At 35.2% G+C, this 23415-nt stretch overlaps 1 long non-coding RNA gene and 1 other non-coding gene across 6 annotated transcripts in view; both read right to left on the bottom strand.

Moving 5' to 3' along the window:
- LOC132345457 (uncharacterized) overlaps positions 1 to 23415 on the bottom strand; it is a 526373-nt gene that overhangs the window by 74202 nt on the left and 428756 nt on the right. For 2 of the 5 annotated variants that reach the window (XR_009494777.1, XR_009494774.1), the window contains exons 8-10: positions 16822 to 17169; positions 9641 to 14837; positions 1687 to 8811 (exon numbers count right to left, since the gene is read on the bottom strand). This is a non-coding gene — a long non-coding RNA (uncharacterized lncRNA). Of the gene's footprint in view, positions 1 to 1686; positions 8812 to 9640; positions 14838 to 16821; positions 17170 to 23415 lie in introns of those variants that run through there. The other 3 variants (XR_009494775.1, XR_009494776.1, XR_009494773.1) reach the window with 2 other exon arrangements.
- On the bottom strand, positions 13808 to 13892 carry MIR125B-2 (microRNA mir-125b-2). The gene has a single exon (NR_030791.1). It is a non-coding gene; the product is annotated as a microRNA mir-125b-2 (primary transcript).

The raw sequence follows: 23415 nt of genomic DNA on the forward strand, positions 1-23415 counted from the left end.
TGAGACTAGCAGGTTTAATAACATTGGACTTGTAGGTTACTCCAATTCTAGTTACTCTATTTTTAAAAAGTTAATACTATCTTTCCAGTTGCATACAGAAGAATTTCAGCATTTTCAGGATATGATTCACTTGAGGAAGACAGGGGTTTTAAATGAGATATATTTTCATAAACAAACAATGTTATAAAGAAATTTCTGCCTCTTTCCAATCAACATACTTACTTAGGTTGAGATAAAATGTCTCCATATTATGGTTCTGTTTCATGAGTTATTGCATGCTTTAAAATTACATATTTCATTATGATAGAGATTTCTATTTTTCTGCAATTATCTATTCACTTATTCCTCTGGTTTTTAGCTGGATGAATGTCTACCCAGAATAAAGTCTACATTTCCATGAAAAGCCTTCATCAAAAGCCTTGTGGGTTCAGGATGGGGAACACGTGTACACCCGTGGTGGATGCATGTTGATGTATGGCAAAACCAATACAATATTGTAAAGTAGAAAAAAAAAAAAAAGCCTTGTGGACCTTCTGAATAAATTCTAAGGATATGGCAGAGTTTTTATTTAAAATAAGTGTACATTCTTGGACTTCCCAGATAGCACTAGTGGTAACGTATCCAGGTGTCAATTCAGGAGACACAAGAGACCTGGGTTTGATCCCTGGCTTGGGAAGATTCCCTGGAGTAGGAAATGACACCCCACTCCAGTAATATTGTTGGAAATTTCTGTGGGCAAATGAGCCTGTTGGGCTACAGTCTATGGGGTCACAAAGAGACATGACTGAGTGACTGACTTTGCTGCATGTAATGTCCTTATTTTCCTCTTTATTCCTACTGGCCTAAAAACAACATGGGATAGCATCGGTGATCATTTTGAGATTAACTGAGAATCTGAAAGAAATGAACATCAAAGAGAGATATAGAAGATAAGCCTAGATTCCTGACTTCAACATGTTCAACCAACTTTGTGTAAAAATTATTTTCAAAGCTGTGTAATCACCTCCAAAATTTTAATTAGTTGCTTGATATCTTACCTTTGGGAGTCACACTGACACCATGAATCCAACATGCATGATATCAGATTTCTATTAACTGCAATAGGAACTGGGGGAATCTGGTTCACAGAGGGTTATCATTCTCATTCTTCAAGTGTCAAAAGAAGGAGGGATTTATTGTCATTTTCCATTTGTTTTTTCCTTGCCATAGTTTTTATCCCCATGCAATCTACTAGGTTATGAAATTATCTTAATTATATGGTCATGATTTCTCACATATACCATCTCATTTTCACACTAAGTATTCCTACCGGTTCTTAATTTTTGTGTAATTTTAGTCTCAGTTCAGAATCTTAGAAACACTACAGGCTCATTTCCCCCAAAATAATGAATATCCACTCAAAATATTTCATATAATCTCATGGGAACATGGCAGACCTCAGATCAGGAAGCCCAAGTTTAGATCTCTATTTTGGTTTCTTCCTATGTCTAATTATCCTTGTTCTTCTCACCAGTCTCTACCTTATCTAGGAGGTTTTACGAAATACATCTGCATGGGCTTGACTTTTATCCAACTGAGTCAGAATGTACAAGGTTAGAAGAATGGTGCATCTTCATAAGTCTTTCTGAATAGTTCTGATATGTCCCCTAAGTTGAGGTCTTCAGTTACACTGATTTTGGATTAATCTTTTTTTTTTTTTTTTTTGGTTTTAATTTTATTTTATTTTTAAACTTTACATAATTGTATTAGTTTTGCCAAACATCAAAATGAATCCACCACAGGTATACATGTGTTCCCCATCCTGAACCCTCCTCCCTCCTCCCTCCCCATACCATCCCTCTGGGTCGTCCCAGTGCACCAGCCGATTAATCTTGACCCTTTCCCCAAATCTTTAAAAGACGCCCAGTGTCTGCCATACTGTAAAACTACACAGTTACTAGAAAAGCCTCTGTGAGCACTGAAGGGCCTCCATAAGCTGGTCTCAGGTTATCCTTCAATAGGCATTGCATAAGAATGCACCTAATGTTCCAACAAAATTAAATACCAAATATAGCCTGTCTTTCCTGCATCTACACATTTGCTCATGCTGCATATTTTTGCTGAAACTCAGCCATCGCTTCCTCTAGAATTTCTGTCACAGACTAGCTAAATACAGCCTCCTCTTGAGAATTGTCTTTGATTCTCCACAGCCAAAGTAAATACTTCCTCTCCAAACCCAAAACACTGTGTTTTTATATTCCTCAGGATCTGTCATATTCTGATTTGATAACTTTTTAAAAATTTTTAGTTTTTCTTAGTTTTTCTTAAGAACGTATCTTGTGAAGAAGGGATCCTAACTTCATTTTGTATTTTGCACATACTTAGCATAGGGTGGGAGAAGGCAATGGCACCCCACTCCAGTACTCTTGCCTGGAAAATCCCATGGATAGAGGAGCCTGGTAGGCTGCAGTCCAAGGGATCTCGAAGAGTTGGACACGACTGAGCGACTTCCCTTTCACTTTTCACTTTCACACATTGGAGAAGGAAATGGCAACCCACTCCAGTGTTCTTGCCTGGAGAATCCCAGGGATGGGGGAGCCTGGTGGGCTGCTGTCTATGGGGTCGCACAGAATTGGACACGACTGAAATGACTTAGCAGCAGCAGCATAGGGTCTTGTTTTGTATAGATTATGAATGAATGGATGAATGAAAATAAGGATGGATAAAAAGATTTATGAGTTGATTGTCTCCTGTTTGTAATTACCTATAGCCGCACTTGTTCCTTGTTTTTGTTTAATTGCTGAGGCATGTCCAGTTCTTTTGTGACCCTGTGGACTGCAGCCCACCAGTCTCCTCTGTCCATGGGATTCCCCAGGCAAGAATACTGGAGTGGGTTGCCATATCCTACTCCAGGGGATCTTCTTGACCTAGGGACCAAACCTGCATCTCCTGCATTGGCAGGTGGATTATTTACCACTGAGCCACCAAGGAAACTCACACTTGTTCATGGGACCCTTCAAAATAATGAACTTAGAAATCAAAGAATATTCTTCTTTAGAAGTAAGATTTGGGACAAAATTGAAGACTAATAATGAAGAGGAGAAAGAGAAGTCACTGCCAGACTTTGGGGTGATTTTTCCATACTTGACAAGAGGGCTGATGCCCCAAATCTCAGGTAATAGTTATGTTTCAAAGATCTAAGGTTTCACTGAGTTTAAATCAATCTTGTTGAGGGAACAGGCAAACATACTAAGGAAGTACAAGTTTCTTTTCCTCTGTGGGTTTAAAGAAATTGGTTTCTAAAGGTGGAAGACATAACAGAATTGTTAATTTTTATAAACCATTCAATGGGAAGCTCCTACAGGAGCTATAAGGAACTTCTTTTTACACTAGTCAAATGTGGATTTTTTTCTATGTCACTTGGTCAAAAACATCGTAGCATAATTTAATGCTTGACCTATGTAATACAATTAAATGCATGCAATTTCTCACCAACTCTATAATCCTTAAATCTACATTTTATGTGCAAGAACATAAAAGTATAAATCAAATACTTTTCAGGGTATTCTAGGCTTGAGAGTTGCTTAATTGAAGTTCAAAACCACTCCATGAATGACATTATATAATATTAGATAATCAAAGGTTAATCTGGGAATGTATTCATACAGCTTGCATTTCAAAATCACAGAACATTTTACAAACATTCTGCAAAACTAATGGCAGTTACTGCTACTGTCATATTTTTAAACTATCAATACATCATGGTTAAAATAAAATTTAGCTTATCAGTGATTTTTTTCTTATATAAAATTTTAACAATCAAGTTTTCCATCTTGAGACTGAATAAGGAAGTACGAATATGTTTTTCACTGCAAAAAGATGTATAATGATGCAAATAATCCTCTGATGAGCATGAAAATTCCAAGCAAGTCTCAAGAAGACACAAGATGAAAAGACTCAGAATAATAATCCAAGATTTGTGAAATAAAATTGATTTCCATTCAAATCAGGTCTTTTACTCTTCTTGAAAATGTCAAGGTGTCAGCCTTGGCCATTACGAGACTGATTTATAGTTGAGACAAAGTGATAGAACCAGCTGACTGTCTGGAGCCACAGCCTAGTGTCTGGAAGGGCTGCCAATGACAGCCCTTTTCTTAACCAATCAGCAAGGCTTAACTAAAGCCCTCAACTTTTCCCCTCTATCTTGATAAGGAAAAAGATAAAATACAATCTGGAAGATTTACTTTGTGGGAAATAAACAAGCATTATGAGAGGAAGTAGGTATCACACTTCCATGGAATAAATAATAAAGATTATTTATGGCAATCTATATTTCAGACGTTTAGAAACACATACTTGTAATATGAGCAAAAACAGATGTTCCAAATATGACAACTTATTTTAATATACTGGAAACCACAGCATAATTTTGTAATTTGATTAATTAGGAAGAAGAATTGTGGATGTGAAAATCAATTTTCAAACTTTCTAAATTATATTTATAGCCTTGCTCATCTACATCACAAAAACCCAAAATGTTTTGCATGAGAATCATTATTCATAGCAAATTAATCTTTTTCTCAGTGAAGAAGATCCCTAAATAGGAGTCAGTGGTAGTATAATATCTAAAATTGTCCAGTGCATAACATGGTAAAAAGTGCTAAAAAGGCTTAGCATCTAACATTCTAATCATATAAAATTATATAACTCTTATATTTATAGAAAGATGCAGTTGTATATGTGTGCATTATATGAATATATGTATTACTATCATGCTCAGTCATGTCTGACTCTTTGTGACCCCATATGTTACAGCCTGCCAGGTTCCTCTGTCCTTAGGATTTTCCAGGCAAGAATACTGGACTGGGTTGCCATTTCCTATTCCAGGGGATCTTCCTGACCAGGGACCGAACCTGTGTCTCCTGCATTGGCAGGTGGATTCTTTACCACTGAGCCACCTGGGAATACATGTATAACTATATGTATATACAAATATGATTATATCTGTATAAAATTATAGCCATTGTATTGATTTTATACAGTTAGAATGTTTTATATATATATATATATATAAAATGTATGTATACACACCCACATATGCATACACACACACACACACACACATATATATATATATCTAAAGATAGCAGAAGAGGAAGAAACTACCTCACAAGTCAAAATAAAATATTTTTAATAAGCAGCATCATGAAGCTCCCTAGTATTACAATATTAGAGGTCAAGGTAAAAGGATATAAAATTTTCTGTAACAGAATGACCTAACCATATGGTGGCTGAGGACAGACACTAGACTACATAATATAAACAATATCCCTTTTATACTGAACTCCTATTTCTAATAATCCTAAATAATTTTTTAAATGACAAATTCCTAAATGAGTCTAAATATTGACTTTTCCAATATATGTAAAATATTAAATGATCATGAAAAATGCTAATAAAATATAATCAATCTCAGAACTTTTGCATTCCAGTGGTTAAGGTTCTGCCTTCCACTACAGGGGGCATGGGTTTGATCCTTGGTCAGGCAACTAAGATCCTAATTCAAATCTCAAACTTAAAAAAAATACTATAATTAATCTCCATGTAATTAATCTCCAAGGTTGAGATTTGCTGCTGCTAATGTTTTATAGTTACAAAGCTATACAGAACACATTTGTTTTAAAAAACTTAATATTACCTATGTTGATAGGCCTCCACTAAGTTTACCAAGACAGAAGCCTATAATGTATCATTATGTAAAGGAAGCTGGAAATGTGGAGTGGTTGTTGGGAGTCCTGTTACATTTTTGCCTGCTTTGAATTTCTTTCACCTTCTGCCACTGACATTAAACTTGCCAGGTATATCTTATGGGGCTTCTCAGGTGGCGCGAGTGGTAAAGAACCCACCTGCTAATGCAGGAGACTTAAGAGATGAGGTCTTGGTATCTGGGTTGGGAAGATCCCCTGGAGGAGGGTATGGCAACCCACTCCAGTATTCTTGCTTGGAGAATCCCATGGACAGAGGAACTTGGTGGGCTACAATCCATAGGGAGGCAAAGAGTCAGACACGACTGAAACGACTTAGCACGCACGCACGCAGCTGTATCTTGTACTGCCTCCCCTACACGGCCTGTCCAACCTGAGTAACAAGTGGACAGAGAAGTTGCTCCAAAACAGAGGCAAGCTGAACCCTTCAGAGAATTGAAATTGATGTCGGGATAAGGAGAAGCATTTTACTTTTTCCTCCTGGAATAACAAGCTGTAGGAATGTGGCATAGGAGACATATCTGGAGTTCCCAATGGTCATATTGGCTATCAACTAGAGAGAATGCAAGAATGAGGTCAACTGCCTGAGAATGAAGTCAATGCATTTATTGGAGATAGGGAGGTGGGGGGAGATATTGTGGGGTAAGGGAGAGGGACCCAGGTAGAGGAGGAAAGGAGAAACAAAAGGAGGAGGAAGAGAAAGAGGAGAAAGAGAAGGAAGAGGAAGGGGAGGAAGAGGAGGAGATGATGTCCATATAGTTTTCTCTTTTGTATAAACTATCTTGAGCTGAGTTTTGGTCTTTTGCTACTGAAGGAGTCTGATTAATCCAATGATCTAAGCTAATGCTGGGGCTTCCCAGGGGGCACTAGCGGTAAAGAACCCATCTGACAATGCAAGGAGATGAAAGAGATGTGCGTTCGATCCCTGGGTCAGGAAGATCCCCTGAAGGACAGCATGGCAACCCACTCAAGCACTTTTGCATGAAGAATCCCATGGACAGGGAAGCCTGAAGGGCTGCAGTCAATAGGGTTGCAAAGAGTCGGACGTAACTGAAGTGACTTAGCACTCAGTACAAGCTACTGCTAGTCCTTCCGAACATGACTCAAAAAGTCTCCTGTGGGATGGAAAAAATATGTAACTATCTAATGATATACCAATGTTAACCTGAAAATCATTATTTTATAAATCAATCATAATTAAAAAGTGAAGAGGAGAGAAGTTCAGTTCCGTAACTAGTGGTAAAAGTTGTACTAATATTCTGGTTTTCTATTTCTGCTTCACTATTCTAGTTCAGTGGTGGCTTTTATGATGCAAAAGTCTAAAAATCCAAGTTTATTCTGCATATTTTGTTAACTCCAGAGAACAGCCCAATTTAAATGTTTTGATCTTTTGACTAATTAATGTAATTGCTGCTTTATGAAACTCTGCCTGATCAATATCATTATATCCAATTTAGTTCTTTCTTAAAAGAAATTAAATGATAGTGCTTTTTTTACATGTACTGACAACATATGTAAATATTGCATTTTGGTCCCATTATTCTGGAAGTGCCATTTTTATAAACCACAGTTATTAACATTGTCATGGTCTATGGTTCTTAATCACCAGACCTTTGCATAGTATCTAGGCAGTGAAAAATCCTAGCAATATCCCACATCTTGTCCAAATATATAGACAAGTTATCTCATATACACCTAGAAAATAGGACAAGCCTCATAAAATGCTAATCAATAAAATATGAAAAAGAATAAAGCCTCCAAAGTACAGAATTTATGAAAGGCTAAGGCACACAAAAAGGACACAAAAGTGTCAGAAAAGTGAAAGACAGCTTTTGTAGTCCATAAGCTATTTAAGAGCAGAATTCCTCTTTTCCTTTCCTACAACTGACACTCAGAAAACCCTTGATAAAGATATTTATAATAAATGATTTGTGAGTGCCCTGGAGCTGAAATGATTTCCTAATGGTGTCTGAATCTCATCCTTTGGAACATTGTACACCCGGTAAATTTGAGTGATGAAAAAAATGGTCTGTTTAGCAAAAGCAATTTCTTAGTGCTAGGCACTGAGCTAAGGAATTTACTTGAATTATTTTGTTGATCAATTCTGAAGTCCTTGATATTAAAATGTCATTAAAACATAACTGGAAATGAGTTCAGTTATTTGGTAAATTATGAATCAAGCTTCGTCTAATGTATTGAAGACAACAAATACTTTTTATTATTAAATATTTAATCTCTATATTTTAATCACATATCTGACATTTCATTTTAAAGTCAATCAAATTTTGTTAAATGGTCACATCTTTATTGGCCACGATGAACCCATGTATTTATGCAGCCTTAATTCATTGAGTTATTTTTTTATGTTAAATTTACATTTATGAGTGAATGGATGAATTAACAAATTAATAGTTTATTTTAAGTTGATAAGTTGTACTTATGAATTGGAAATTCACATGGGCTTCATTCTTAAGTAAAATCTTTTCTCAATGGCAACAAATATGTGTCACTAGTGAGACCAAGTTTTCATCCTCTTTACAACCTGTAATCCCTGAGACAAAGAATGACAATCTTTTTCTAAGATCTATATTAATTCTACAAGAAGATACTAGGGAAAAGCCCACTAGAAATTTCATCCCTGAGTCAAGGCCATAACGGCCTTTAAACAAACTCTACAAGCAGCTATTTATCTCAACACTAAGACTAATAAAATATACATTCTTATAGATGTGGTACTTCTTATAGATGCACATGTCTTATAAAGTGTAAAGAGTATTTTCTAAAGTCTGAAAGAGATAAGATAGGTATCATTTTTAAAATCATTTTTAACAACACATGGTCGTATTATTTGTCAGCAATTTACTCTTTCAGAATTACTTTGTTACATTTATTTAAAAATATGTCACAAGAGTGAATGGAAGGAAATGAACTAGAGAGAACATACAAGTTGAGCTTCTTTTCTTTCAAAGTAGGAAGAGCATTTCCATTATTACATCATCTCTTTGTCTCATGTATATATGTGGGTGATTTTCATCAGTACACTTGGTAGACCTCACTAGAGCACACTCTGGAAAGAAAATGCATTTTCTTTAAACATAAGACACAGTTACTTTGACACTCTTCCTTTGTTACATAAGACACTCTTCCTTTCTAATGGAAAAAGTCACCACAGAAACTAAAGTACAAATTTCATTATTCTAGAAAGAACCTTAAAAGTTGACATGTCTTTGAACAATTGTTTCAGAAATCCTATTTTAAGTACATTTTCATTTTCTGGCATGGCTTGAATTGAATTCTAAACTTTCTGCTGTTTGTCCTCTAAGCCCCTCTGGTGAATTTAAATAGGCTTCCCTATATATTTAGTACATTCAAGAATTCTTTGTCATAGTGCTTACCCTGTTTTATTATTAGAAGGCTGTCTCGGAAGTCCAGCAGCCAGTTTGTTTTCTGCCATTAATAAAGAGTCTACTTTTTTCCCCACTTCTTTGAAGAAGTTGAAAAGACTCCATGTTGGGTGGAGGGGGGCCAGGAAGAGAGAAAAGTGAAGGGAACCTCTATGGTGTAATCCCCCAACAAAAAATGTTGTCTAATGTAGGATCCTCCCCAAGGTTCATAAATGCACAGGCTGGGTTTTCAATGCGATGTTTAACAGAGTAATAACTTAGCCTCATACTGGTTCTCCCCTCACCGCTAAGAAGAGGAAGTTTACCATGAGAAAGACATTACATTTTTAAATTCTACAAAACCAAGTACGTCTAACGTTTCAACATCACCCAAATCCCTTAGTGAAGATGTCTGAAAACTGGAAACACCACAATAGTGTAAAGTTAATTTCTCATAATTCACTTATATGTCCAGAAAAACACATAGGAGAATTTCAAGAAAGACCTACCTACCAATTTGGATGTATAAAATATTGATGTTGACTCAGGGCCTAGGGAAAGTTAATTCAAAGGCAAGGAAAGATGACTCCACAGAATAGTCATCTAGGGTTCACAAATCATCAGATACCTACCAGGAGAGAGGAAGAAATTTCTTAGAAAAGTGAAATGGTTAAGTCCACTTTACATCAAAGACCTAAAATGCCCCAGAAACCCAAAAGGCCAAGATGAAATCTAGGAATTATTACTCTCATTTAGTTGACCTAACAGATATAGTCCAAGATTATTTTGCACTCTAGTTTTGTTTAGGAATAATTATGAAGGTAACACACTTAAAACCATATTTCTTACATCAGATACAATGAAAAATTTATTTCACCATATGAAAAATTTTCACTTTGAAATTCTTTATAAAATATGCATGGCATTAGCTGATTATATAAAACTATTTCATCTTAAATTCACTTAATCTCAATTACCTTCAAGTTCCACCTGCTTTCAAACTGCTACAAGTAAGACATTACATACAACTTAATATTATTGGCTAGTAATGCACTCTATCTGATAAAGCTGGGAAAAAAGCAACATTCAATGAAAATCAAAGCTAACACATTGAAGAAATATTGTGGATAATTATATGAAAAATTCTCCATTTTCATACTATTTTTACCAAAGATTAAAAAAATTAAGATATCTTTGAATATATAAATATGTATATTAACACATATTAATGTATATATTAAAGTGTGTATTAAGTACATATGCTAATGTGTATTAATATACATGCATATAATGTCTCAGAGTGTAGTTGGTCACTTAGAGATAAGAAACTAAATATGGAGATGACAGATAATGTTAGCACCTAAGTTTCCACATACTATGTATTTGCAGCGTTGTAGTAAAAAGCCTATTTTTCAAAAGCTTACAAATGTTCAGGATTTTTGAAAACTTCTCTATATTAGGAACTTTGTTTTCCTTTTCTAAATACAGTCACTAAGGGATCAGTGGGATTTCTGTGCTAAGTTAAATGTCTAGTGAGAAATTAAACAAAAGAATCCAAGTAATCAAAATGATGCCTGCACTTGCTGCCTACCGAAATGTAGGCTGCACTGCGTGTGTAAATGGCAAGAATATTTGGGCATTAGCTAACCCTTTATGTACTGCTTTGCTCGAAACTCATCCAAACATAACAACTTGCAAAACCTTTTAAATATTCATCAGATGAATTAGACTAAATCTGGGCACATGTACTAGTATGTCCATTTGAGTTTAAGGAATTCAAGGCAGTATATACCACTTGTAATTTCATTACTAATTAACCTGCATTATAATTCCCCTGAGACACCTATACCTCTTCTAGACATTATTAATGTAGCTTAATCTCTGCACCTCTACTGCAGCTTTACTGGCACACTAAAGTGTTAAGGACTTTTATACTCAGAAAGATACTGACCCCATGAACCCAGAAATGAAATATAATCATATTTAGATTTGGCAAAATTCCAGAAGTGGCTTCCTTGATGGATCTTAAAAGGCTTTAAAAAATGCCAATTTTGAAAAATAGCTGTTTTCCTTACAGAGATTAAAAGTTAAAAGCATGAGTATCACAATATTAACAGAGCAATGTAAAAGAGACAAAAGAAAAACTAATACGTCATTGGTATTTGATAGATGTCTAAGGTGAGAGATGATACTTAAAAAAAAAAAAAACAGAGCTGGAAGTTGACAATAAATAGCAAGCAATGTGAAAAAGGCAAAGAATCAAGCAGGGGTTAGTATGTTTATGTAAAACAGTGATTTGCTATTTCAAAATTAAAATGTAAAAATAAGCTGGTGTCATAGAGGAGGTGATTCCTCATTTCCACCGCATTGAGCAAGCTCACATCAGCGGCAGACAGCCTTTAATATATGCGTCTGGCTCAGACTGGTCTCCCAACCAGGAAGCCATAGAATTGTTAATATCACTGCTTTTTTCGTATGCAACACACATCATTTTCTCGCTCTTTGTTGTAGATATCTCCCTTTATTTTAAGCTTAGTAAGATCTGATTTTCCAAATCATTTTATACAGCCCCCAAACAGTATCATCCTGTGACAGCTAAGATAGAAATGCAGAAAAAGTGGCATCCATCTATCCATATACAGCATAAAGTAATTTATATGAGCAAAGTTACTCACTTATATCTCTACTCACCTTTATGGAGTAAGAGAAAAGCTTTACCAATGATGCAATCAGAACAGATAGTTGACATATCAAATATTACATACAGAGGGTTCACAGAATGCATGATGATTAGTAACACACACACATATATATATATATATATTTGTATGTTTATGTGGAAAATAAACACAGTTGCACTTTAAGTCTAGCTTTGGTATCTTCTGACTATGAAGCAGAAGTTAATGTATAGTGTGATTCATAAATACGAAGACATAAAAATCCTGCATTTGAGATAGCTTACATTTGATAATATTAAAGCCAACAAACATCTCTCCCTTACATCATTTTGGAACTAAAGTAATGGGACACATTATACATATTGCTTTTAAAACAGGTGTTTGTAAACATACACCTGTATGTGGTGGTGTTTTATATGAGACACTTTCTGATTCACTGGGTAAATGTTGCTGTTAAATATAAGCAAGTTTCTGTGTGCTTGTAGGTACATAGAGTTCTTTGTACTGAGTAGCTTATGCTTTTAACAATGCTTAATTACAATGAGAATAAGGTTAAAAGAAGTAAAAAATAAATACTACCCAAAACTTTACAGCTTATATTATTATCTCTGTTCATTTGAAATTTTAAAACATGTTTATACACATATACATACTTAAAATTTTGAGATATTAGACTAATGAAGTAGGTGATATAAATAAAAAATCTGAAAAGATACAGGGTGGATACATGCTTAAATACATTTTTAAACACATTCTATGTGCCTGTATAGATGGGGAGTATGTTTATGATATTTTAACAACAATTTTTTAGGAAATATAACTCATGAGTGTTTTGTATTCTGTGACATTTCAAATAATAAGTAATTCTAACAAATTCAATAAAAATGTGGACAAAGACTCCATTACAGTATTCTAAAACACATCCTGAGATTTATTTTTAAAATGAGAAGATATATACAATTTATAGTACCCCTGTAAAGCAATAGAGTTTAAAGAATGAAATAATATTGTTTTTTCTATTATGGAAAAATCTCTCGCCTCCATTTTGAATCTTAATATCTGCAACATAATTATAAAATTTAAAAATAGATTTAATGTAAGATTCTGTTTTCAAAAATGCACATTTGATATGGCAATAGCTAATAATGTTCAAGTGTGACGTGTTATAGTTAGAATAGTTACCTCAGATTAAAATTCTCATAAAAGTGTAAGTCTGCAGTTCAGATTCAATTGATAGGAAAACTAGAACTATCTGACTTCATAGGTGGTGTTTACTAAATTTTCTCACATACATCCATGATATAAGCCAAGTAAAATGCAAAAATTAAAAGATATCATATTCTTGCTAATTATGATAATTCATACTTTTATAACAAAATAATGTCTTACTATAAGACATTTCAAGCATTTTGTCTGGTTAAAAAGACTAAAGAAAACTCTGGCAACAAATATCAAGTATAAAACAGCATTCTTCTTAAATCAGTATAAAATCTAACAGGGTCAAATAAAGAAGACGGCAAATCATTTTATTTCTAGGCCTCAAGCATGTCTAGAGCTGTATAGTACATATTTTCAGCCACAGTTATGAAAACATGTAGGAATTATTTAAGTAGCTAATGCATATATCTTTATGCATAAGAAAAAACATGTAAATATAAAACACTCTCTTCATTATTAACCAAGGAGTTCCTCTCTTGGGCTAGCCACCTGAAAATACACCAAAAGAAGCATTTCAAAAACACTGTGTTTTAATTTTGCTTCTTACAGAGATAACTTATATTGCTTTTATATGGTCATTATGATATAATACAAATGCTATTTCTGTGCAACTCTGTCATCACTTTAGAGTACAGCTTCTGAAAATAGCATTTTGGGGGGTGGGTCATGGCGATAACATTGCTGATTATAAATAAGAGCATTGTTCTCTCCTCCTGGGCAGAACCTATGTGTGTTCTTTGTTCTGACGGTAACTGCAGACAGGCAGTAAGTCCAAAGGTGCTAGTCCCCTCCGCCTAGGTCCCAAGAGCCTGACTTGTGATGCTACTAAAATACCTCACAAGTTAGGGTCTCAGGGACTAGGAAAAGTCCGGTTGGATGCGGTAGAATTCTTCTTCCAGTAATAAGGCTAGTTTAGAAATGACAGTTGGGTTCAGTTAACTTTTCCCTCTAAATACTAGTGAAAACACAAAAGTAGAAATATAGATATATGTATGGTATATATAAGTTAGGATGAGCTGAATATTCACAACAACCATTGATAGACTAATTTCAGACCTTAAAATAATGAAGAATGTAAGGAACAATGCAGATAATGAACAGTTAAGAGTCATTCCATTAGATCTAAGAAAGAGACCAAAAATGGGTTAAAAATCTGTTTCTAGCAAATTTGTACAGCAACACCATAGCTTCTATTACATTAAAGAAGGATTATATGCCGGTTAATGGGACCTGATTGAATTTTGCTTCCCATTATACGCCTGCCTATACAGCACAACTTGTAAGGTGGGCCCAGGACATATAACACTTTAAATCAATACATATACATATATATATGTATGCATACATTTATATGTGTGTGTGTATATATATATACACACACTGTTGCAGTTAAGAATAAAACAAAAACTTTTTTGCATGTCATAATTTAGTACCTCTGCAGCTTGCTATTTCTCTTTGAATCTCCAAACTATTCAGACAACCAATATTTCCATGCATACTCTGTAGTTATTTGAGCAGTGCCACTTAATAAACACGTAACTTAAAATGCTGGCAACATAAGAAAATAAAAGACTCTATCTTTAAATAATCGCATTATAAAGCTCAACACTTTTGAAAATACACAATTCCAACCCTGTATATTCACTGAATTTCTTCCGATCTTTTATCCTTGTTTGTGGTTCGAGAACAGAATTTGTACTTTAGGAATGATCCAAGGTTTAGAAGCATAGAACGCAGGGTAAAACAATCAGACCAGCCATAACATAAAAGTCCTGGCCACAGAAGTGGAATCTGGTTCTTCTGAAGTGGTTGATCTTAAAAGGGAAAAGAGGAGGAAAAAAAACAAAAACAAAAACGGAAAGAATTAGAATGTTTTCCTGTAAAACAGGTGAATCATCCATTTCCAAGTAAGCTGCAAGGAAAGCTATACTGAACAAAATATTTGCTAACTGGCCCCCCTCCTCCACCCTAGTACCACACCCCTTTCCAACCACCACCACCCCCCACTCTGTCCAGATCTTTACTTTGCCTTGTAAGACTTTAAATATTCTGCTCCATGATGTAATGCATCATTATATAAGATCTCTTTTTGTTTATCGTTTGATTTTCCATACAGAATCAGTTATGGATTAAAATAGTAAATAGTTTAAAAAAATAAAACAAAAAAGCACCACTCACAAAAAGCAAAAAAAATGAAAAAAAGAAAAAATAATAATAAAACAGTCCTTAGATATAAGTCCATGCTTTTCCTTAAAACTGAATATGGCTTTACAATTTTTGACCATAGCATTCAACCAATTATTAGAATGAAAAATCTCACCCCTCCATAAATATGACATTAACATAATTATACCACCCCCATCACGGAGACCCATCCTCCTTAGGGAATACATCTGATGCTCCAAAGATGGAAATCAGTCAGATTTTAGTTGCTCTCCAACGTACCTTTGCTTCTCACTGACTGACTGGCTTTTACCCTCCACGCACTCACACGCCACCCCCTCCCCTCGGCTAGACACGGATGCCCGAGCGAGCACGCGCGCGCACAGGCATACAGACACCCAGCGAGAGGCGAGGCAAAGCATCTGATGCTGACTCAGAGCGCTTCTGTGTGCAGGGGGTGGCAGCGGCTGGTATTTTCACTGCGCTCATCATTAACATTAACTCACAGTCTAGCATCCACCCTCTCCCAGACCTGCGGGACTGCAGTATTTGCATGACGCTGTCACTCTAACCTTTGCAGGTCAGATGATGGGGGGAAAAAAAGACGGAAGGAAAAAAAAAGGAGTGAAAAGGAAAAGCCCCAAAGCCTTCATTTCTTCTAGGGTCTGCTTATTTTTCCACCTTTCTACTTCCTCTGTGGCTATGTCTCAGTTGTTTGACATCTTTCCGGAAGAAACTGTCTTGTGCTTCAGTGAGCCAGTAGTCAGCTGGTCCTCCCCTCACCTCACACTCCGATCCCCACCCCTTCTCCACTCCCCCCTACCCCCAAATCAATAAGATAGATCTCCAAATACAGTTGTGGAAACAGGCTCCGACACAGTCTTATCCTGGATTCACTACCTCAGGAAGCAGGCAGCCAGGCTCACACGTGATAGAGAAATAATGCCAGCAATTCTCTAGCAGCCCTGGAGTTTATTCAAGGCCTTATTCCACACCCCCCCCCACCCCCCGCCCCATTCTGTCTCCCCGGCTGACGAAAGAGCAAAAGGAGCTTTTCCACTTCTATATATGAAGCCCCCAAACAGCCCAAGAGACAGATGAGTGAGGTGGTTCTTTCGGGATCAATCATTTCTATCGAATAATGAAAAAAGCTATGATTTTAACAAAAATAATTGCCTTATATTTTTATTAGCTGTGCTCTCATTTCATAGGAATTATAAGATCTGCCAGGATCTGAATCATCAATATGATCTAAACTGTGTTGAAACCCTCACTTACTGGAATGAAATCAAGCAAAAGGATGTTGGTATATATTTTACTTTTTTGATTTAAGAACTTTCAAAAATGATAATATATAGCCACATTGATGAATATGTGAAAGTCTTGGAGACTAAGAAATGTGTGCAGACTACAAATATTAAAAATTAAATATATGTTTACGGAAAATATGGATTTGTGTACAGATGTGAAAACAATCTACTATGTGCATTGTTACAAAAGGAAGTAAAAGTCTGGCTGAACGGTCGTGTTTGTGCTACAGCGTTTCATAACATAAAAAACTGTATATAGGTATTTTTCCAGTTCTTTTGTTCTTCAGTTGTTCCCTTTAATGATAGAATGCAGTAAACAGCCTACCTTTTCTTTCTACATGAGCGATATTTCTGAATTACTTGCCAGACAGAGCTAGCCATCGGTGACTCTGCAGCACACAAGAAACACACACAAAGGGAAGAAAAGTAAAGCAGTTCTCAAGCCAACTCTGATGCTGTCTGGTGGTGGAGAGATTTCGGTTTACTCACACAGACAGATCCCAGCATGCACTGCAGCACTGCAGGACCGACTAAGGTAGCAGTTTGGCAATAGATCTGTGGCAACAAACATGAAGGACGATCATTTGCAGAGGTTCCAAAGAAAACATCACATAGCTCAGAAAGAAGCATCTGCAGTAGGATATGTACCTCTATAAGCTGCTCCTACAGGCTCCTGATTCGAAAGAAAAAGAACAGAAAAAAAAGGAAAAATTCAAGTGCAAAACCAAAAAACGCAAATAAATAAAGAAGTGGTCACCGGGAGGAGGCATGGTATTAAGTACATACTCACTGGAGAGAGAAAGGCAGAAAGGAAAAGAATATGAGGTGGGAAGAAAAGGAAACGAAGAAATAGGAAGAGGGAGGGGAATGGAGAAGGGAAAGAAAGGGACAGAGAAGAAAGAGCAAAGAATCACTGAGCATTGAAACAACAAATGCAATATTAGATTTCAGAAACCAAAGACTCTAGAATAGTGTTCAAGCTTAGAATCTAATGAAAAACCATAACAGAAATCAACACATGCACAGCACAGCTTAAAATAGTTACTGTTGGTAACAGTGAGACGCCTGCTGACTTCATCCCTCCTGTTCTACGTGTGTGTATTAAATTGGTCATCTCTTAGAGTCTCTGCTCAGATCCATCTTTTTTTTTTTTTTCCTGTCTCTCTCCAGCATCATCAGTGTCTTTTATGCTATTTTTTCTCTAGACAGTTTCCCACAATACTCTGGATAAATTAATGTTGTGACCTCGCTATGGCTATCAGACATAAAATGTCGACTATTTTAATAATTGAACATGTGCTTACAGCAAACTGCCGTCTGATATCTTAGCTCTGTGGACTGCCTGCATAAACACCTCACTCCTAGCTCTGTGAATCAGAACCAACAGATGCAAAGGCAACTTCTTTTCCTATCCCATGCTTTCTTTGTTTATTACATACAGATACACATACTACTTAACTTTACAGAAGGCATAAAATATTAATCAAGTGAATCAGAAAATCAAGAATAAAGGTTTGAATAAAAATAGTAATTATAAATGGCCATGCATTTAAAATATTAATATCCAGACAGGGCTGAGCCAGTTTCAAGTGCCTAGGCTTCTGTCAAGACCACCACTGGGCCAATGGGAATGCAGACATGATTAAATCAATATTTATTTGAAAGAGAGTATACTCAATCAGTTCAACTATGACTGTCATAGACATGGATTTAAGGTCTCTTATTCTAAACTTCCATTCATCAATACTAAAACATCTAAATGAGAGTATGACTATGGCTAAACTATTTACAAAGTAAAAATTTCAGTCTGTTTTATATTTAATTTGAGCAAGCAATGCAAGTATGGTCTTCCTAGATCAATTATTTTTATATGTGTTCTGTTAACTTAAAAAAAACCATGCTAGATCTAGATGTATAGCAAATGATTTATTAAGTTAAAAGTAGCAATCACTGCTCTGAAATATTTTAATACAACCTGCCTCCTACCTTACAAGGGATCTTTTCTCAGAAAGGCCATTTGAACTCATTGTTATGGGAAATGTATTTAAAAACACTGATGAGGTTTAGGACAGGGAAGATGGAGGATAGAAAAAAAATGATCTACAGTTCAAACTTGGACTCAAAATTCATGGATGTGTAGATTACATTTTTTTTATCACTTGCATATTTTCTTTATTTTATTTAACCTACACTTTCTAATAAAGTATGACCAGCCACAGGTAGTTATGAAAATTAGAATTAAATAAGGTAAACATTCAATTCCTCTGTTGCCCGAGCCATATTTCAAATGTAAAACAGCACATGTGACTCGTGGTTACCATTCTGAACAACACAGCTATAAAACATTTCCAACCCTGCAGAAAGTTTTATTGTACAGTGCTAACTTAAAGTGTCCTTGTGAAAAGTTTATAGCATAACTGATCACTGGGTCCCAATACTTTCATTCTGGTCTATTTTAAGAGGATGAATTTATACAGGTTTATCTGAAGATCTAAAATATGAGAATTTCCTTTGACCACAGAGCATCTAATAATTTTATTTACTATTAGCTTGAAATATGAAAGATTACTGAAGGGGAAGAGGTGTAAGAAATGAACTTTAAGATAATTGACAACAAAACCATGAGAACACACAAAAGTATACTCCAGCTAAAGTCTCTGAATATATCTGACAGATGCTTATTTGTCTAACCTTTCCAGAAATGAGAGTCGTGCTCTTTTTAGTGCCAAACAACGTATATTACATATCTCTGTTTCCAATAAAGAAGGGCTGTAATAGTAGCATGAGTAGCAATAATACAGAAAAACAAATTTTTTAAGGGAATTGCAGTTAAGAGCAGTAACAACTATGGTTATTCTATTTTATTTCTTTTTTTTTTAAAAGAGAAAAGAACAATTAAAGGGCAGAGGAGACAACAGTCAGATGCCAGTAAACTAGGATGACCTGGTTGGGAATTTTCTACTAAATAAAACATGAATGGGGGAGAAACAGGTGTGTACTGGCATGTGTGTAGACCTTGTTAAGATAATTCTGGGCTATCAGTCAGATTCTGGAACTAATTATCTTATGCAAAATGAAAATGAAGTAAAACATAAATGTATACAAATTATTACTTTAAAAATTTCCTGGTGAATGATGCAGCTGGTTTTCAACAAGGAAAAAACTTGACATCTTTCCTTTTAGTGTTTAGTATTTGGACTAGGGGATGACTCAGTGTTTAACTCAGACGCGTTCGGACTGGAATGCAAAAGGGTTATTTGTCAACCTAAAGTTACTTTTTCTTCCTCTTTTGATATGTAAGTACAGAGCATCACAACTGACATGGAAAAATAATCACACAGATCTCAATTCCTTTCAAGGATGATCCTTTAGACCCCGGCATGTGAAGTCTAATATTTACTCTTCTATTTAGAAAATGTATGTGATTGTAACACTGCAATCTCTCTCTCCCTTTCTCCTACCTTCTGCCCATTTTCCTCTCCTCTTCCCCTCATTCCCCCTGCTTTCCCCAAGTGTATAACCCACTTGCCAATCCAGTCTGTCATCAGTATCCACAAGGGGACCACATTCAAAGCCACACTAGACAGAAGAGAGGAGATCAAGTCTGAACCAGGGGTAATTAGAGCAAGAACATGAACTTGAGGGAGGTCTTGAGGGGAAAGTGATAAAGACAGCGACTTCTGTAGAGCCACACACATGAACAAATAAGTCTTGAGGGTGCTGGTCGAGGGATTCTCTTTCAGGAAAAGCGTAGAGTATGATAATGAGGGGCAATGTGGGGACCACGGAAAAAATTATGCTGTGCTAAATTATCTTGAAATCCAGAAGAGTAGTTTTCAAAAGTTAGCAGGATTATACATTCAAACAATAAATGACTATTTCTGCTGTGCTGATGTGCTTCCTCACAGGTAAGTGAGTAAGAAATTAATTTTGACTTTTTTAGATGGGACATTATGTGGAAATGATATCAAATGACTTCAGAATTACTATTATACTTAGAGCATGAAGTCTATAACAAAAGAGAAAAAATAAATTATGTTTTAGCTAACATATTACAAAAATACAGGCATCCCTCAGTTGCTGTGGGGGATTGGTTTCAGAACCCCCAGGGAATACTAAAATCCTTATGTAAGGGATGCTCAAGCCCATTATATACAATCCTGTAGTGTAGTATTTACATATAACTTACACATGTCCTTCCATATGTTTTAAGTAATCACTTATAATACCTAATACAATGTAAATACTATGTAAACAGTTGCCAGAATGCAGCAATTCCAAGTTTTTCTCTTTAGAACCTTCTGGGATTTGGAGGGGGTGGAATATTTTTGAATATTTGAATCCGTGGGTTCAGGAAACACAGATTTGGAGAGCCAACTGTACTATTTTCCTTATGTTCTGTATACAACACTTTCAAACAAAGTGAGAAGAGAAGTCATCTTACAGTCAGGTAACTGGTTCTGGTGCCAGTTGGTAAATGATAAAATTTATGGTCTTAGATGAGTCATTTAACTCTTGGAACCTTAGTTTTCTTGTCTTTAAAATTAGGTTGGATGACTAGGTTAAACACCAAGATGTAGTTCAGTGCTAAAATTTTGTGCAATGAAGTAAAGTTGGAAACACGTGTGATCATTGCTACCTTCCAATTAGATACTTGTATGCATAATTGTGTCATTTAATCTTCACGGTACCATCCAGTAGCATTCATTCCAAAAGACTAATGATAAATCCTCTTCATATGTCCCTCTAATACCTCATCTAATAATTCAGTCTCAAAAGTGTATCCTTTCATGCTAGCCATGTGATATGGCAATATTAAAGTGTTATATTACATTTTTTATGTGGATTACCCTGTTTACATTTAAATCATCATTGATTTGAAACAATATAGAAAATATTTTTATTGTAGAACTAGAGATGTAATAATTTCCCAAGTTTTAGGAAAATATATACACATGTTATGGTACATGCACTAAAGAGATGAACTCAGTCTCCTCAGATAACTTATTTACAAAAATTACCCTACATGGAGGTAAAAAAATCTAGGATTGATTGCATAGACATAGTTTAGCTTTAAAAATACATTTACCATTCAAGCTAAAATACGTCAGTTTATAAAACTTCCTTAAGTGGATTTAGAAATTTGGGGGGGAAAATAGATATCAGAAAAACAGGTGAATCATAGGTTTAAAATTCTCTTATCAAAAACTTTAAAAACATCTTCTTTGATTTATTAAAAACACTGTTTGAATGCTGCTTAACTTCAGTGAAGTGATTAATGGATAGTTATTATTTTACTTGCGCATAGTCATTTTTATTCTAGATTTCTAGTTATTTTTTAGTATGAAAAATATGCTAATTTTGTAAGCTTTTTTTAAAGAAAGGAAAGATAATATTTTATCCATTAATTATGATAGAATGGAACACAAATGATAGGTCAATTAAATAAAATATTCTCTCTTTATAGATTCCTTTATTTCATTTCCTGATTTTTCCTATTATAACACTGTGTAGTTTTGAAACTTAATATCAAACAAAGACATTTTTTTAAGATTGAATTTTCACTCTGCTATCTCTGTGTTTCAGTGATAAATATTGCTTCCTGATTAACTTTTAGAAGTATAACTATAAAGAGACATTTTTTAACTTTTCACAACATATTCTTTCATGAAGAATGCCACTGTAACTTACCCTTTGAACCTTATTATACAGGTATTCAATGTAGGATGAGGAAGCTTCCATTGTATGGGTGGAGAAAAAAATACTTAAAGCATTATAAACATCATTTAAGTATTTCTGAATTGTGAATGTTCCAGTGTATCCTACGTTCTCATGTTTTGTTCCCATACTTCCCAAGCAATCACACTGATTTGTTAAGGGGTAGAGGGTATACTTCAATTGATCAGAGAAATAGCCTGACTCAGCGTAACCATCTGCCAGTTGAAAACAGATCAACCCCACCTTTGTTGCCTTTTGGATACATTATGATTATTCATTCTGCATCACTTAAATTCTATAATACACATTTCAGTCTAAGAAAGGAAAGGGATAAAGAATAATTGTGGTAAAAAAATGATATATTCCCCACACTGAATTACTATGACTCTGCTGGACATTATAACACCTGATCAAGTGCTTGGTCTCATTTTCAAGTTCACTTGAGAATTCTGTCCATTTATATTTTTTCCAAATTTTTTCCAAAACCTTTAGGAAAAAAACTAGCTTGGAATATAATTAAGAATAATTCATACAACCTTACATTATCTTGGAAGGAGAGTACTCTAATAAATCTCCAGTAGTTACTAACATTTTGACTTTTGCTAACCTGAAAAATTTGTTGCTGTTGTTGTTGAGTCGCTCAGTCATGTTCTACTCTGCAACTCCATGGATTCTAGCCCACCAGGCCCCTCTGTCCATGGGATTTCCCAGGCAAGAATAATGGAGTGGGTTGGCATTTCCTTCTCCAGGGGATCTTCCTGCCCCAAAGATTGAACTCGTGTCTCCTGAATTTCAGGCAAATTCTTTACTGCTGAGCTATCAAGGAACCCCAGAACCTGAAAAGTTATATGCTATTTAATACTCTGCCAACTCTTACCTATAAAACTTTACTTAAATAACAACAAAAATAGTCACAGATTCAACCTCACAGACATGTCAATTTTTTGCAGTAATATGTGATTATATTTCTTTATTTAGTTACTTTAATTTTATTTTGTGCTTCATGAGCCATAAGCCATTAAAGAAAAAGGTTAAATTAGGATTTATGTTCAAATACTTTGCTATCATAAAGCTTTGAATATTAGAGAAGCATACTTTAATTCATATGCCTATCGAAGACATGTTTTAAAGTACATGTTAAACAAAAGGAAATGGCTTTTCAATGACTAAATTCAGTGCTCAGTAGGACAGAAAACTTACT

Source organism: Bos taurus, chromosome 1 (genome assembly GCF_002263795.3).
Source record: "Bos taurus isolate L1 Dominette 01449 registration number 42190680 breed Hereford chromosome 1, ARS-UCD2.0, whole genome shotgun sequence".
NCBI classification, from domain to species: domain Eukaryota; kingdom Metazoa; phylum Chordata; class Mammalia; order Artiodactyla; family Bovidae; genus Bos; species Bos taurus.